Genomic DNA, 17,287 nt, shown 5'->3' with positions numbered 1-17,287 from the left:
CTATGATCATTCTAGCCAGACCTTTTCTGTCAAGACGCAGACGTGACCAACATCTGATACCTCCCAGTGTTTGTCATCCACTTCTGCACAATAGACCCGTAACTCTATCAGAGGGCTTCCCAGGTGCCTCAGAGGGTAGAGAATCTGCCTGCAGTGCAGGAGACGTGGGAGACATAAGTTCAGTCTCTGAGTTGGGAAGATCCCCTGGAGAAGGAAACCACTCCACTATTCTTGCTTGGAGAATCCCATGATTCTGGTGAGCTACAGTTCACGGGGACGCAAAGAGTCGGACGTGACTGAAGCAACTCAGCATGTAGCGGCTTAGAACAATTCTTCTGTGACTTCTCGTGTGGTTTGTGTGTTGACTGGGCTCAGCTGGGCAGTTTTGCTGCTCAACATGGTATCTCCTGGGACAACGGTCAGCTGGGCTGCAACACCCAAGATGGCATACCTCACGGCAAGTGGTTGGTACTGGCTATTGCTCAGGGCACAACTGGGCTGTGTATGGAGCACTTGGGTTCTTCCTTATGCGACTGGAGCTTCTCACAGCATCGCAGCCAGCTTCCAAGAGGAAAGAAGCAGAAATTGCCAGTTCTCTTAAGGCCTGGGTTTATCAGTCCTTGAATGTCATTTCTTTGGTTAAAGCAATCGTCTCCTTCTAATCCTTTCTCTCAGTTCAGTTCAGTCGCTCAGTCATGTCCGACTCTTTTTGACCCCATGGATTGCAGCACATCAGGCCACCCTGTCCAACTCCCCGAGTTCACTCAAACTCATGTCCATTGAGTCGGTGATGCCATCCAACCAACTCATTTCTCTGCAGGGCATCAAAAGGGATGTTTGTGAAATGCAGAGCTGATCTTGTCACTCACACACATAGAAGCTTCCACAGTTTCTCCAGTAATAAACTCGAGAGACTCCAGTTGAATCCAGAGCCCTTTCTGATGTCATCCCAGCCCTCTACACACTTCCCAACCTTCCCTGGAGCCCCAGACACTCCTGGGGACAATTGGATTCAGTCAGCAAGTGAATATCTTTAGAGCTTCCATACTGTCACCCATTGGTATGTTCAGCAGGCCCTCAGTAACTGTTGAAAGGGTGAATGGTTCAACATCTCATGTAGGACTTCCAGTGGCTTGAAAGGAACCCCATTTGCTAAATGAGCTCCATTTGATTAAATGGACTCTTCTGTAAGTATTTATTTTGTACCTGCTGTATGCCCAGGCATATTTTCCTACAGAGATTCATTTGCTGCCATCTGTGGGGCTGAAGTGCTTTATTCCCGGGTGATAGACTTAGCATTCTCTCTCAAAAGAGCTTCCCTGGGAGGCTTTCTTGGCTTTTGAGCCTGGCGATGCAAAATGTCCTGGGGAAATAAGAGGTTTAATTAATGCTTTCAGTCTGGACTTCCCATGCCTGAGCTGCTCCCCTGGGAGACCCTCAATGCCACCTAACAAGATCTGGGGTGGGGGTGAGGAAAAGGATGAAGAACACTTACTATCAGACATTTTCTGATGGGGATCAGACATCTGTCATGTGGTCCCTTGTTACTATGGTTACTGAGATGTTAGCAGCTGCAGTGACCTTCATTTTTAACAGGAAGAGGGACTCCAGTCCAAGAAGAACAGAGTGCCTTTTGCCTCTTTCACACACAGTGAACCCATGGCAGAGCTCAGCTAGACCTCTGGAGATTTGAAACCCAGTTAAGTCATTAGGGCCCTGGGTCACCTTGGCTACATCTCATCAAAGATGTGACTTTTGCTTCTTGGTTACTGATACCCAGGCAGCAGCCTTTAATGACAACTCTCTAAGAAAAGGCATTAGTGGGATCCTTTGAAAAATGAGATCATCACTATTGAGAAAGGCAGTTGACAGAGTGGAACACTAAGACAGTCTGAGCATGAGGTTTGCAAATAATTGGAATGCTGGGGCCACCAGAATGCCAAGTGCAGACAGAGCAGGATGTTCGGGTTGGGAAGCGGTGGTGGTTGGGGCGGGGGTGACTTCTGGAGGGCCGAGGAGTAGATCTCTGAAGATTCCCCAGCCTCTTGATGAAATGCCATTGTTATTTTGATGCATATTTTACTTGTTGGATGTTGAATTTTGTTAAGTATTCTGAGTAATTGCTTTGAATTTTTAAGATATTAAAATGCTTTTGGGGAAAGGATTTCAAATATAGGAGGTACTCTTATTTAGCAAACATTTATGATGTCTGCCTATAGTGCTGGGCAGGAGGGAAGAAACTTACAAGCAGGACAACTGAATTTTAGCATCAGAAGGATTTCAGAGATCACTGTGTGGAATTCCCTCATTTTACTAAGAGGAGGCCTGGAGGCTGGAGAGATTGTGGCTGGTTGCAGGGTAGAAGGAGTTAATGGCAGAGCTGGGAAGGTGTTTTCCATCAGGGTAGATTAGATTTTGCTGCAGTAACAAGTAACGTCAAACCTCTGAGATTAACTCAATAAAAGTATATCTTGCTTCTATCACAGTTCAAGGAAGGCCAGAGAACCTGGGTGAGCAGCTCATCTCTAATCAGGAATCTGGGCTTTTTCTGTCTTGAGACTCCTTTGCTTTCAGCCATGGAGACAGAGGAAAGAGAGGGGATTGAAGACCATCTGTGACCTTTCCGAGGCCATGGATGAAAACAGTACCTACCTTTCACCCCGTTGATCAGTCAGAATTTGATAGCATGACATCTCATAATATGACAGAGGAGATTGGGAAGTACAGAGGAGAAGCATAAACAAAAGTAGTCTTGGCCCAGGAGCCAGAGCTTAGGACTTCTTCTCTAGTGCTTTCATTCTCTCGAGAAAGTTTTTGAGTTTCTACCACGTGCCAGGCACTGTGCTCAGTGAAGGAGCTATTTTCGCTGTTTAGTTGCTAAGCTGTGTCCAGCTCTTTGCGACCCCGTGAACTGCAGCACGCCAGGCTTCCCTGACCTTCACTATCTCCCAGAGTTTGCTCAAACTCATGTCCATTGAGTTGGTGATGCAATTTAACCATCTTATCCTCTGCCACCCCGTTCTCCTTTTGCCTTCAATCTTTTCCAGCATCAGGGTTTTTTTTTCCCCAATAAATTGGCTCTTCGCATCAAGTGGTCAAAGTATTGGAGCTTCAGTTTTAGCATCAGTCCTTCCAATGAATATTCAGAGTTGATTTTCTTAAGGATTGACTGGTTTGATTTCCTTTCAGTCCAAAGAGTCTTTACCAGCACCATAATTCAAAAGTATTCAATTTTTTGGCACTCAGCCTTCTTTATGGACCAACTCTCACATCCTTACATGACTACTAGAAAAACCATAGCTTTGACTAGATGGACCTTTGTCGACAAAATGATGTCTCTGCTTTTTAACATGCTGTCTAGGTTTGTCATTGCTTTCCTTCCAAAGACTGAGCGTCTTTTAATTTCGTGGCTGCAGTCACCGTCCATAGTGATTTTGGAGCCCAAGGAAATAAAACACGTCACCGTTCATGCTTTTTCCCCTTCTATTTGCCATGAAGTGATGGGACCAGATGTCATGATGTTAGTTTTTTAAATATTGAGTTTCAAGCCAGCTTGAAGATTCAGGGGATCTTCCTAGCCCAGGTATTAAACCCGTGTCTCTTGCATCTCCTGCATTGGCAGGCAGATTCTTTACCACTAGGACCACCTGGGAAACCCATGAAAGAGAAAAGTTAGGGGGCAAAAACCTAATTTTGGCATGGTCCCTCTCACCATGGAGTTTGCATTCCCCCAGGGAAGACAGACAGTAATCATTCCTCACACAAGTACATGTGAAATGACAACTGTGATACAAGCTAAGAAGGAAAGGTTCAAGGTCTAGATGTGACTTATTCTGAGATACCAGTGACGGCTTCCCAGAGGAAACAGTGGGCTTCCCTGGTGGCTCAGACAGTAATGAATCCGCCTGCAATGTGGGAGACCTGGGTTCGATCACTGAGTTGGGAAGGTCCCTTAGAGGAGGGCATGGCAACCCACTCCAGTATTCTTGCCTGGAGAATCCCCATGGACAGAGGAGCCTGGTGGGCCACAGTCCATGGGGTTGCAAAGAGTCAGACACGACTGAGTGACTAAGCACAGAGGAAGCAGTGATCTAAAAGACTAAAGCTCATGCAGCAAAGAAGGAAAAAGAGTGTTCTGGGCAGAGAAAGAGTACAGGCAAGGCCCCTGTGACGGAGCTGCATGCTGGGCGAGAGTCAGCAGTGTGCTGGTCAACCAACTCTGGAGGAGGAGGGAATTGATTTTTCACATTTGTTGATTTCTCTGGTGTAAATACTCCTATCGTGGTCAGTTTCCAGCCGCCAACAAATTCCCGAGCATTCACTAGTAGGAGCGGTTCCAGCACACAACTGGCCCAAGCTCTGTGTGAGATGAGACTAAAGGGAGAGACGGGGGCTGGGGCACCCGGCTTGTGGGTCATGACGGAGTGTGTTCTCAGGCGGGGCAGCGGGATATAGTCCAACCTATGCTTGAAGAAAGCTCCTCTGGTTGCCGTATTGCAAACAGATTGGAGGGGGACAAAGTGGACGCTGGTGGATTGGACAGGGGGCCACAGTGGGCATGCAGGGGAGGGCTGCCAAGCTTCTGTCATGACATATAATCATGTGATGGGCTGAGGTTCTAATCCTTTGTCTTTATGGACACTAGACAGCGATGATCCAATGGCAGATAGTTTTTAAAACTTCAAGCTTTCTGAGCCTTGATTTCCATATCTGTAGAGTGGACACAATCATCTCCACTTCATGAAGATATTGTGAGGATCTAAAGCATCAGTTCAGTTCAGTCGCTCAGTCGTGTCCAACTCTTTGCGACCCCATGAATTGCAGCAAGCCAGGCCTCCCTGTCCATCACCAACTCCTGGAGTTCACTCAAACTCACGTCCATCGAGTCAGTGATGCCATGCAGCCATCTCATCCTCTGTCGTCCACTTCTGCTCCTGCCCCCAATCCCTCCCAGCCTCACAGTCTTTTCCAATGAGTCAACTCTTCACATGAGGTGGCCAAAGTACTGGAGTTTCAGCTTTAGCATCATTCCTTCCAAAGAAATCCCAGGGCTGATCTCCTTCAGAATGGACTGGTTGGATCTCCTTGCAGTCCAAGGGACTCTCAAGAATCTTATCCAACACCACAGTTCAAAAGCATCAATTCTTCAGCACTCAGCCTTCTTCACAGTCCAACTCTCACATCCATACATGACCACTGGAAAAATCATAGCCTTGACTAGACGGACCTTTGTTGGCAAAGTAATGTCTCTGCTTTTGAATATGCTATCTAGGTTAGTCATAACTTTCCTTCCAAGGAGTAAGCATCTTTTAATTTCATGGCTGCAGTCACCATCTGCAGTGATTTTGGAGCTCAAAAAGCATAGTGCTGTATAAATAATAGAGGATACTCAATGAATATTAAGAATTAAAATGATTCTATTTGCTCCAGACCCTTTAATTTCTCAATAAAGCAGCTTAGCTTAGTGAAAGGGTAGCTATTGAAGTCACACAGGTATGTATTATTCTATCTTGGTTGCTTATGAACTGAGAGACCCTGGATAGATGAGTCAGCTTAGCTTGCTTGAGCTTTACTTTTTTTCATTTATATAATGAGTGTAGTATATTTGCAAAGGTGGCTGCAATTATTCCCTTTCCTGTGTTCACCATTCTTTGCAATATTATGGCTTTCCAAAAACTGGAGGTCTCTTGCTTCACTTCTTCATCAGGGCTGGCCTTGTGACTTAATTTTGCTGACAGACTGGTGGAAACATGTGCTGATTCTGAGCCTAGGCCTAAGGAGACCTTGCATGCTTCTGCTCTTTGTCGTGGGATCCTGACCAGCCAGCATGTGAAGCCCAGGCTGACCTGTTGGAGGATGAGAGAGCAAGTGGCCCAGGCGTCCGCATGACCACAGCCCACCCAGAAGATGAGCCGTGCAGCTGACGGCAGCTCACCGCAGACGCATGACGGAGCCCGGCTAACACTAGAAGAACCACCCAACTGAGCCCAGTCAGAGTGCCAGCCCACAGAATTAAGAGCTGAAGGAAGGTTTGGAGTCCTTTTAAGCCACTGACTTTTGGAGTGTTTGCTACACATCCAGAGCTTCGAGTGTAGATGATATTCTGTGCCTCACAGGGTTGCTAGGAGGGTTTGGAAAGCACCCAGCGCAGAGCCTGGTGCACCGAAGTCATATGACTGGTTTCGATCATTACTCCTGCCTCCCTAAGACATCCTCACTGAGAACTTTCAGTAATGCCTGGTGAGTGCACTAGCCATTAAAATCCTATAAGAGTCAATCCTGGGGACCTTAACACTTAACATGGTGATAGCTTCCTGATCCAGCCTCCACAGAACCAACTTTCCAGATTACTCCAGTGTCTCCAGTCCAATTGCTGTGTTCATCTCCAAATCTTTTCATGCCAGTTGTTCTCCATATTTATATGTATATAATATGTCAACTAACGAGATAGAGGGGCTTCCTGGGTGGCTCACTGGTAAAGAATCTACCTGCCAATGCAGGAGACACAGGAAATTCGGGTTCAATCCCTGGGTCTGGAAGATCCTCTGGAGAAGAAAATGGAAACCCACTCCAGTATTCTTGCCTGGAAAATTCCACGGACAGAGGAGCCTGGCGGACAACAGTCCATGGGGTCACAAAGAGTTGGAAATGACTTAGCAACTAAACAACAGTGAGATAGAAGCAGAGTTAGTTCTATAAAAACAAAGGTGAGTACTTTGGAAAGACCCATACAGATAAGCTGCTTTCAGGACTTCCATTAGAATAAGTACTAGCAGGTTACCTGCAAAGGGCTGAGGGAAATTATAAAATTCTAGGATTCTGCCATCAAATTGTTAGGCAAGTGTATTTAAGCTCTTCCTCTGCCGTAAAGAAAGTGAGCCTAGAGGTCACAGGCAATGCAGGCGAAGCATCGTGATATATACAAAAGGAAACTGTTAACGTTTATGAACTACTTCCTGCATGTCAGGCAGGGCTCTGAGCATTTTATCTGTACTAACACATTTCAGAAACTTTAAGAAAGATTTCACAAAGCTCTGGTCAGTAAGATATGGGAAAAATAATGAAAACTATGATTTACATTAAAACAGAATCCTTAAGGAGTGTGTGTCATTTTTAACTTTTTATTGAAGCATAACCTAAGGGCTTGGAATGAAAACTGACCTTTTCCAGTCCTGTGGCCACTGCTGAGTTTTCCAGATTTGCTGGCATATTGAGTGTAGCACTTTCACAGCATCATCTTCTAGGATTTGAAATAGCTCAACTGGAATTCCATCACCTCCACTAGCTATGTTCAGTTCAGTCGCTCAGTCGTGTCTGACTCTTTGCGACCCCATGAATCGCAGCACACCAGGCCTCCCTGTCCATCACCAACTCCCGGAGTTCACTCAAACTCACGTCCATCGAGTAGGTGATGCCGTCCAGTCATCTCATCCTCTGTCGTCCCCTTTTCCTCCTGACCCCAATCCCTCCCAGCATCAGAGTCTTTTCCAATGAGTCAACTCTTCGCATGAGGTGGCCAAAGTACTGGAGTTTCAGCCTTAGCATCAGTCCTTCCAAAGAAATCCCAGGGCTGATCTCCTTCAGAATGGACTGGTTGGATCTCCTTGCAGTCCAAGGGACTCTCAAGAGTCTTCTCCAACACCACAGTTCAAAAGCATCAATTCTTTGGCACTCAGCCTTCTTCACAGTCCAACTCTCACTTCCAAACATGACCACTGGAAAAACCATAGCCTTGACTAGACAGAGCTTGGTTGGCAAAGTAATGTCTCTGCTTTTGAATATGCTGTCTAGGTTGGTCATAACTTTCCTTCCAGGGAGTAAGCGTCTTTTAATTTCATGGCTGCAGTCACCATCTGCAGTGATTTTGTAGCCCCCAAAAATAAAGTCTGACACTGTTTCCACTGTTTCCCCATCTATTTCCCATGAAGTGATGCTAGCTATGTTAGTAGTGATCAAATCAGTACAGATCCAAAATCACTGCAGATGGTGACTGCAACCATGAAATTAAAAGATGCTTGCTCCTTGGAAGAAAAGCTATGACCAACCTAGACAGCATATTAAAAAGCAGAGACATGACTTTACCAACAAAGGTCTGTCTAGTCAAGGCTATGGTTTTTCCAGTAATCATGTATGGATGTGAGAGTTGAACTATAATGAAAGCTGAGCACCGAAGAATTGATGCTTTTGAGCTGTGGTGCTGGAGAAGACTCTTGAGAATCCATTGGACAGCAAGGAGATCCAACCAGTCAATCCTAGAGGAAATCAGTCCTGAATATTCATTGGAAAGACTGATGCTGATTCCAATACTTTGGCTGCCTGATGCGAAGAACCGACTCATTGGAAAAGACCCTGATGCTGGGAAAGATTGAAGGCAGAAGGAGAAGGGGACGGCAGAGGATGAGATGGTTGGATGGCATCATGACACGATGGACATGAGTTTGAGTAAGCTCTGGAAGTTGTTGATGGACAGGGAAGCCTGGCATGCTGCAGTCCATGGGGTCACAAAGAGTCAGACGCAACTGAGCGACTGAACTGAACTGAACCTATGGGCAAGAAGTGCACAGATTATAATTTAGCTCATTTTGCAAAAAGGACACATCTGTTCTATCTAGCACTCAGATAAAAAAACAGAGCAATGTTCACCTCCCAGGAATTCTTTATGCATTGTTGTCTAAAATTTCCCATTCTTAACGAGCATTTTTAGATGGACAGAGCAGTCCCGGTTTCCATAGTGTAAGAACAAGCTTCCAGGGGAAAGGAAGCTTCCAGGGGAAAGGAAGCTTCCAGACAAGAGGACGTGTCTGTGCTGTCCACCAATGGGAGGATGCTGCCACCTAGAGGAGACAAGAGGAAATGGACTCTCCCCTCCAGGTCTTCACTGTGGGAGGAGCTGTGGCCAGACAGTCCTCTGTGGTGGTCTGGGCCAGTGGTCAGGCTGGAAGGTAGTACTGTGTAGTGGTCAAGTCAGAGGATGGCACAAGCTACCCCAGAGTGATTCTGGTCCCACCAGGGAACCAGCTGAGTGGGCAGTGGCAAAGCACCTTGTGTGCTAAGTCGCTTCAGTCCTGTCCGACTCTTTGCGACCCTATCACCAGGCTCCTCTGTCCATGGGATTCTGCAGGCAAGAATACTGGAGTGGGTTACCATTTCCTCCTCCAGGGAGACCTTCCGGAACCAGGGACCGAACTTGTGTCTCTTGTGTCTCCTGCAATGGTAAGAGAGCGGGTACTTTACCCCTAGAGTCATATCTGGGTGAGTCTCTGTTTTTGCCATCTATACATGGAGAGAATTAAGTAATATAACAGGTAGGAAGTGCTTGGCCCCAAGCCTGGTTCATAGCGTAAGACTGTTGGAAATTATGACTCTCGTGCTGAGAGGCTAGGGCCGAATGTAAAACTAGAGGTCATATGGTGGAGAAGAAGCACTGCTTATTGTTGTTACTGAAAAACACCTCTTGGATTTACCCAGTGGTTAAAAATCTACCTGCCAATGCAGGGGACATGGGTCCGATCCCTACTCCAGGAAGATCCCACATGCCTCAGGGCAACTGAGCCCCGCTCCACAACCACTCAACCTGCGCTCTAGAGCCAGTGTTCCTCAACAAGAGAAGCCACCACAGGGAGAAGCCTGCATACCACAGCTAGGGAGCAGCCTTTGCTTCCTGCCACTAGAGAAAGCCCGCATGCAGCCACAAAGACCCAGCACAGCCCCAAATGAATACGTTTTTAAAAAGAAAGAAAAATATTTCCCCACATGAAGTTTTATGTAGAAATTGAACTTGTAAACAAAACACAAGATGCTCTGGATGAAGAAGGAGCAGAGAGAAGAATCGTGTGGGTTCCCCCATCCCCACATCACACAGCAGCACCTCTGAGGAGCTTCCAAGTGGCTCAAAGGCACCCATGAAGCCACTGATGTTGGTTGACACCCTCATTTCACAGCCGGGGACACCGAGGGCCAGACAAGAGAAGGGACTCCTTCGAGTCACCAGACTTTGTAACTGAGGTGGGCTGAGCCTCCAGACCTTGTGACTCCACATCCAGTGTTCCCCTCAGGCTCTCTGCTGACCGCACAAACCATTCACAGATTTGTTTCTTGGCTGATGGTGAAGGGCCTAAGGGGCCCTCTCAAAGAATGGTCTCCTTTCCCCTCATTCAAATCATGGTGGACTTCCAGGCGGAGGTGGAGTAGGAGGACGTGGGGAGGTGTTTTGGGGAAGACTTCATGCCATACTGGAGAAGAAATCTCAGAGGCAAAGTCAAGTCAAGTTGGTGAATTTGAGGAGCTCTGTATGCAAAGCCAGGTGTCAAAGAGGTAAAACCCCAGAGAAGGTTTAGGGAATTATTGTGAAACAAAATCGATTCATCAGTGAAAAGTACTTTGAAGGTGGCTAAGTGCTAAACTTTGGCCACCTCATGCGAAGAGTTGACTCATTGGAAAAGACTCTGATGCTGGGAGGGATTGGGGGCAGGAGGAGAAGGGGATGACAGAGGATGAGATGGCTGGATGGCATCACTGACTCGATGGACGTGAGTCTGGGTGAACTCCGGGAGATGGTGATGGACAGGGAGGCCTGGCGTGCTGCGATTCATGGGGTCGCAAAGAGTCGGACAGGACTGAGTGACTGAACTGAACTGAAGTGCTAAACAAACAAGATGTTTATTATCATCAATGTTATCATGACACCTTATATGAATCAATAGGCCTGGAAGGGATCCTAATTAGGTAAGGAATTGATGCTGTGAGTAAAACACCACCAATGAAAATAACAAAATGCGAATTTCTGGGCCCCATTTCTACCAGGGAGGCTGATCCAGGGTCACTGGTGTCTCCCTGTGTTAAAGATGAATGAGATCTCTACCTTCCATCACTGCTCATAAAGAAAATCCATCATCCTCTTCTGCTCACAGAATTGAGTTATTTATTGATTGCTGATAACACTAATTACATTCGATGCCTTACCTTCAAAATTTGAAGTGCTCATAATTAGCAAATATATGTCAGGAATGAATGAAGGTGACATTCACTCTTTTCTGTAAGTACAATGAGAATGGCATCTCTTTCTTTTGTAAATAATCTCACTTGATACAATGTAAAATTAAGATCATTCTTGAAAATACCAATCTTGGTTTCTGTGTACTATGGCAACTGGTGGATGTGACTGATAATCTCCAAAGATGACCATCAATTTCTTCCCTCTCTGTAACTCCTTGCTTCCTCGTATGGAGATGGAGAAGCTGCTTCCCTCACCTTTGATGTGGGCCAACCTTGGTGATTTTCTGGACAACAGAATCCACAGAAGGGATGCTCTGAGACTTTCAAGACTAAGTCATAGGAAACCTCCCAGCTTCCGCCTCTTGGAATGCTCACTGGAGATGCTCCCTCTACGAGCCCTTTCCAAATTCTGGGAAGGCCAAGTACATGGGAAAGCCTTGTATAGAAGCTCCAGTCAACAGCCTAGCTGAGCTCCCAGCCCACAGCCCACACAGGCTGTGATGAGTGAGCCACGTGGGATGTCCAGCTCAGTTGAGCCTTCAGACGACAGCAGCCCCAGCCACGACCTGAATGAACGCAACTGTCTGAAAGATCCTAAGTGAGATCTGCTCATCTGAGTCCAATCAACCGCTGAGACATGAGAGCTAATTACAAAGTACCGTTTCAGGCCACTGAGATCTGGGACTCTTTGTCACATCACAATAGATAATCTGAACGTGTCAATATTTGTGAACCTACTGCCAGTGTATTCTGTCTCCTGTTCACATAAATCTTTCTGCAGAAGTATAATTCAAACAGAAGGATTAAAAAAAAAATCTCCTGAGACTTCAGAGCTTTTTTTCCCATGTCCTGTGAAAATAATCTTCAAAGAGAAACCTGTAATTTGGTGCAACCATTCTCCTTGATGATAATGCTGCAATGGACATCTCTGTATTCATAAAGAGCATAAATGCTTGTAAGATGCTCTGTCAAATCAGGACAGGACTGTTGGACTTTCTTCTCCCACTTATATAATGGGACAGAAATACAAGCCTGTGACTCTGCTAGATTTCTTATTTTAATAAATGAATAGTCTGTCATTTAAATTAACATGGGAAATGCATGTTTTCCAGTGAACTCCTCAGGGGGCACTGGTGTGGGTGATCCAGGGACCATAGTTTGAGAAACATCGGAGTGCTCCTGTGCCTGGGGAGGCGAGCAGAGCAGGGCCCTGGTTTCTTCCTGGTTGTTTTCCTGCATCCGCTCCACCAGCTTTCTGGCTCCATCAGTGTGCACCGCCTCTATCCCTGCCTGCGTCTATCTCCCACCCGTTTTCTACCTGCCCTGAAGGAAAGCCACCGGTTTTCAGGAATCAAGAACCAGGTTCTCTCTGCTCTCCTGGGGGTTCCACCTCGCACACTCTGGCCAGAAAGCTTCCCCCTTGCCCACTTCCCTGCCCGCTGCCACTACTGCCCTTGGCTCCGTTCTGGGCATCTCACAGTGCCCTCCACCCACAGCCACCTGCCCCTCAGGAGCTCCATCTGCTAACCTCAGGGGCCGAGAGGTACCCAGCGTGGGCGAGCTGGCACCCTCTCTGTGGGTATCGTAGCAGGAAATGGCAGCAAAGTCACTTCCCTCGCCCAGCCCCCAATTGCCTTAATCAAACCCATAGGGCTTTATTTTAAAAAAAGAAAAGTGATATTTATAGTTAAATAAATAGGATTCCTCAGTAATGAGTGTGTATCTGTTCACAGTGCCCTCATTTTCTTTCTTTTTTTTAAAATTGTTTTCTAGGATATAATTGATGTTTAAAAACCACACATATTTAATGGGCCTTTGTAAAGTTAAATGAATTAACACAAGCAAAGGGCTTAGAACAGCAGTCATTGCATTTGAAGCATCTGGGGAATACTAGTTGTTATTTGTATTGTTGTCATTATTATTAATCAGAGCTTCTCTGAAGATAGCAGTAAACGTGGAGTTTCTTGGAAGTCTCTATAGTTTTACCCTAAGAAAGTATGTGATTCTGCATTCTCATCCACCATGGATTTTTTATTGGCCTTGAAATAATGTGTTTTAAATGAGCCCAGGAGGTGAAACAAAAATTAGTCCCAGATTTCTTCTATGGCTTCTGTCATTGCTGGTCCAGCATAGAAATGGGAAATACTCACCTTTAAGTCGCTCATCTCTCCCTCATCTCTCCCTCTAGTTTGCCCTGGGCTTCCCCGTCCTGATCTGGTCACAGCTCCTTGACAACCTGAGGGTGCGGGCTGGGCCAACGCACTGCTGTTCACAGAATGTATATGGTTAACAGGGCCACGTCCGGACTCAGACGGCTGGGTTCACATCTCAGCTACTCTACTAATAGCTGTGGCCAGTTGCTCCACTTCTTTTAAGCCTCAATTTTCTCGTCTGTAATATGGGGTGAGGATGGTAAATACCAGAATTATCATGTTGTAAGAAATGAGTCAGGTAACTCTGCACCACAGTGCCCAGCTACAAATAGTGTTAGCTCTAGTTAGGTGGTGTCCTGATGGCAAATCCTGGGATTTAGAAGCTGTTTAAGATCCACTCTGTGGTGAACCTTGTGTTAGATGTGTTTTTAGGGGTGTGTGTGCGTGTGTGTGTGTGTGTGCGCATGTGTGTGTGTGTGTGTGAGATGTGTGTGCCTCTCCAATTCAGTGGTTCCCATTTGGGAGCAATTTTGCCTTCCAGGAGACACTTGGCAATGTCCGGAGACATTTTTGGTGGTCACTGTTGGGAGAAGGGGAGTGGCTACGTGTAAAGGATAAGAATGCTGCTAAACATCTCACAAGGCACAGGACTGTCCCCATTCCCCGACAAAAAAATCATCTGGTAAAATGTCAATTCACATATGTCCTGGCACAGACGGTAAAGAATCTGCCTGCAATGCAGGAGACCCGGGTTCGATCCCTGGGTCGGGAAGATTTCCTGGAGATGGGCGTGGCAACCCACTCCAGCATTCTTGCCTGGAGAATTCCATCGATAGAGGAGCCTGGCGGGCTACAGTCCATGGGGTTGCAAAGAGTCGGACACGACTGAGCGACTAACACCTTCAAATGTCATTAGTGCTGAGGTTAGAAATCCCTGTTCTGGTTAAAATATAAGCTTCGTAAGGACAGGGGCTGCCTCTCTGCCCATTGATGTATCCCCAGACTGCAGCAAAGCACTTGGTCCTCAATAAGTCTCTGCTTAGTGGATGATTGGCACGAGTGAATGATGATCATGGTTCTCAGTGGGTAGAGGTGTCTGTGGGACTGGTGAGCACGTGGTTTGGCTGTAGCCTGCTCCCCTGCCTGAGAAGTCATCAAACCTGGCAGAAAGGGTCCCAAGCCCAGAGGGTAGTAGAAGGGTAGGTTAGGGTGAGCCCTGGGATGCAGGTCTCTCTGGGAGCTGGCTGGTGGATCATGGGTTCATGCAGTCTACACCAAGCATAGCATTCAGGAAAGTCATCAGAAAACTCTCACACAGCAGCCATCAGAGCAGAGATTCACCTCGGAGCCTCCTGGAGGCAGGGCCCATGGTTTGCAGGCCCCCGGAACACCTCAGTCGGGTTATTTTGCCATCAGCAGTGTTGAGTGGTCCTGATGGGGGCTGGAGGTGGTGCTAGTGTTGCCTGAAAAGCACTTAGGACAAATCCTCTAGGATCTGCTGATTTCAGCAATCTCCCTGTTTCTTTAGTGATCACTTCCTGCCCTGAAAAGTGCTACCTCCCAGCATTTCTGCAAGTTTGAGAAGGGAATCCACATCAGCGAATTCCAGCAACCCTCTCGCTCTAGGCCCAGCATCCCTTGTGCAGAGACAAGCGGGCGGAGGCCCCAACCTGTCCTGTTCACATCCCGCGCTCCTTCCCGCAGAGCAGGGAGCCCCCGTGCATGGTGAGGGCACAAGACAGAGACTAGGGGTGCTGTCCTTCGAAACTGTATCTTCTTGAGCCTCCTTTCAGGTCCACATGACAGTGGCTGACAGAGAGACCTTGGAAGTGAGTCCAGAGCATCGTCCGGCCAAGTAGTGACCGAAGGCTTTTCATGCTGGTAACAGGATCTCGCTTGATCTTTTCCAGGAGTGCAGCTCTGAACTGGTAAATACTTTCAGGCTTCGGGAATTGCAAAGTAAGCTTTGTGATCAAAAGCTTACTTAAAAAAATGTATTTAAAAAAAATGTAGGTATAATATTTGATTTTAAATTTAACAGAAGAAACTGAGGTTATGCGAAATAAGTTTCTGATCAGATAACTGCTCTTCTCTACAAGGTATTAATTTAAGAGATTCTTTTAAGGTGAAAAAGCAGAGCATGGAAAAATTAGATTAGAGCTATTATAGTGTTTTTTTAAACTCCATGTTTTAATTTGAAGCAGAAGAGGTTGACACCCACAAGGCTCCGTGAGACGTTGTTCAGCAAATCCTTCACTCTTTCTCTCCTCACAGCTGGACGACACTCCCCAGTGTCCTTGGTGATCGAGTTGATCCTGCGCTTTAGGTGACGCCCTACGGGCAAGAGTGCTGTGGGTCAGCGTCATGGCCTGTGAAGACAGCAGTGGGCGGCCCTCCATGCTCCTCCCCGTCCCACTGACTGGATGCGTGCAAACCCAGCCACCTGGCCCAGCTGACTGCCAGGGTGCAGACACCTGGAGCCCTCAATCACCAATTAAGGCAGAGCTGCTGCCAATCAGGAAACAACTATTTGAAACTTCTATCACGTTTGAGCCTTTATATATTCCAGATGTGTTTGTTAAGGTAGTTAACATGACCTTAACCAGTCCTCTTGTTCTATAATTAAATTGGTACAATAATCACCATAGTTTTTCCAATATGTGGTTTTTTTTTTTTATATTGACTGTTGGTTTTATTCACAAATTGGAGAAGGAAATGGCAACCCACTCCAGTGTTCTTGCTTGGAGAGCCCCATGAACAGAGGAGCCTGGCAGGCTGCAGGCCATGGGGTCTCAAAGAGTCAGACACGACTGAGCGACTAACACTTTATTCACAAATAAATCCTTTCAGGAAAACCCCTAATAATAATGGCTAAAATTTATTGGGCTCTTACTATGTGACAGACACTATGCTAATTACTTACATGTACTAATCCATGTAATTTTTGCAATAGTCGTACTATGTATGAATGCCATCCCCATTATATAGATGAGTAAACCAAGGCACAGCGAGGTTATGTAAAACAATACAGCTGAAAATTCCAGAGCTGGATTTCACCAGTTTAGGCAGTTTGGCTCTGAGTTCATTTTCTTCCCCTCAGTATCAAACATTTTAGGGAGTTAGATTCCTTAAGTTCTTGTGGGGTTCATTGCCTTATTTACTTATTTATCAAACTGCTTGTAATACCCTATTATGTGGTACCAAATTCCACGAACATATAAAGTCTCAACTCTGTTTTTCTAGGTATCTTCCTCTTAGAATCATCCGGCTCTTTTTCTAACAAGATTAATTGCTCTCTAGGCCTGCTCTGAGGAGGAGGCAATGGCACCCCATTCCAGTACTCTTGCCTGGAAAATCCCATGGACGGAGGAGCCTGGTGGGCTGCAGTCCATGGGGTTGCTGACGGTCGGACACAACTGAGCGACTTCACTTTCACTTCCATGCATTGGAGAAGGAAATGGCAACCCACTCCAGTGTTCTTGCCTGGAGAATCCCAGGGATGGGGGAGCCTGGTGGGCTGCCATCTCTGGGGTCGCACAGAGTCGGACAAGACTGAAGTGACTTAGCAGCAGCAGCAGCAGCCGGCCTGTTCTGTTAGCTGGAATTCTGGAACTTCTCTCTATCACACTCCTAGGTTGTATGCCACATTTTTCTCTTTCTTTGGTGCAAGAAAGAGGACTCCATTTGCTGGAGCACATCCTGAAGAACTTTCTCAGAAAGTGACTGTGAGAGACAAATGTTCTTAGTATTGGTAAATCCGAAAATGTCTCTTTTCTGAACTTCAGACTGTAGTCAGTGCTGCGGCCGCTTGGGCGTAGAGATGTGGACTGGACGCTGTTTGGTCTCTTGCTTTCAGGAGCGTGCCCATACTGTTCCTGCTGCCCAGTTTCTGGGCCAGTCTGAGTCTCGCTCCTTTAACAGCGATCTTTGTTCTTGTTGTTTCTCTTTAAAAAGTCCTACTGTTTAGAAGACCTGCTCTTTATGCTTGGGGTTTGTTTCACCACGGTGGATGTGGGCACCTTTCTATTCATTGTTCTGGGCATACTGTGGACCCATCTGTCTAAATACCCGATCCTGAGTGCTTAGTCATGTCTGACTCATGCAGACCCCGTGGACTGGAGCCCACCAGGCTCCTCTGT

This window comes from Bos mutus, chromosome 15, assembly GCF_027580195.1.
Source record: "Bos mutus isolate GX-2022 chromosome 15, NWIPB_WYAK_1.1, whole genome shotgun sequence".
NCBI lineage: Eukaryota > Metazoa > Chordata > Mammalia > Artiodactyla > Bovidae > Bos > Bos mutus.
The sequence above is the reverse complement of the archived record's forward strand: the minus strand, read 5'-3'. Positions refer to the sequence as shown.